Source organism: Penaeus monodon, chromosome 20 (genome assembly GCF_015228065.2).
Source record: "Penaeus monodon isolate SGIC_2016 chromosome 20, NSTDA_Pmon_1, whole genome shotgun sequence".
NCBI lineage: Eukaryota > Metazoa > Arthropoda > Malacostraca > Decapoda > Penaeidae > Penaeus > Penaeus monodon.
The window spans coordinates 26052614-26053497 of NC_051405.1; the positions used below are offsets into that span (position 1 = coordinate 26052614).

The following is an 884-nucleotide window of genomic DNA, read 5'->3' on the forward strand; positions in this document are numbered from 1 at the left end:
GGAAAAAACACTCACACGTTACCCCATGTTCCTTTCTCTAACATCCAGTGTCTCCCTTATTACGAACACACAGGAAGAGCAAGCACGACGTTTCCTGCTTGGTCTTCGCTGCTACAAAACTCACAGCTGACACGACACGACAGCTGTGTGAAATAAGCCAGCAGTCCACGCAGTCCATCCCTGAGACAGTGACGTTCGTGATCACTTTCGAGGAGCTTTCAGAACGAGATGCTTTCACTGATATGATTTCGTTCTGGATTTTAGAGAAAAGGGAGTTAAAATGTTTGGACTAGGAAGGCAAGTGTTGAAGGTGCTTCGCATGCAAAATAGAGGGTGTGGATACATTCAAAGCAGCGTTGTATTTTAGATGTTTTCTTTTTATGCGAACGATAAAATGACAAAATATGGAAGGGCGAGATCAAATTTTGAGGAAATTTCTCATGGGCAAGAGCATGTGTTCATCTCTTGGGACACGGAGAGATTGACAGTTTAAAGATGAAACGATACCTTTCTTTTATAGTGTTACGCCTACGCACCATTGAACTGTGTTTTCATACAATAATGAAACTTCCATAACTCTGCATTTTGATCTCCCTCTTCACATCTCAATCTTTGTTTACGATTCTGCAATACCAATCATTCTTAGATCCTCCTCCACGTTTCAATTTCTATCTGGGAAAAAAGATAAAACGGATCATTTTGTTCAACAGAAATGATTACAGAAGATCCGACTCGAAACACTGACTCGATACCAATCTCTCTAAAGCCAAAGGAGCGAGACGTACAATCAGGCATTGTACACAAGCTCCATTGATTGCGAGCACCTCGCAGTCGCATCGTGGAAGCTGCTCTGCGGCCTTCGGTAACAAAACAAAAGCGTTTAA

At 42.2% G+C, this 884-nt stretch overlaps 1 protein-coding gene across 1 annotated transcript in view; it reads right to left on the reverse strand.

The window, feature by feature from the left end:
* The window catches only part of LOC119585956, a gene marked incomplete at its 3' end in the record, with an annotated part of 87813 nt that overhangs the window by 15155 nt on the left and 71774 nt on the right, over positions 1-884 (reverse strand).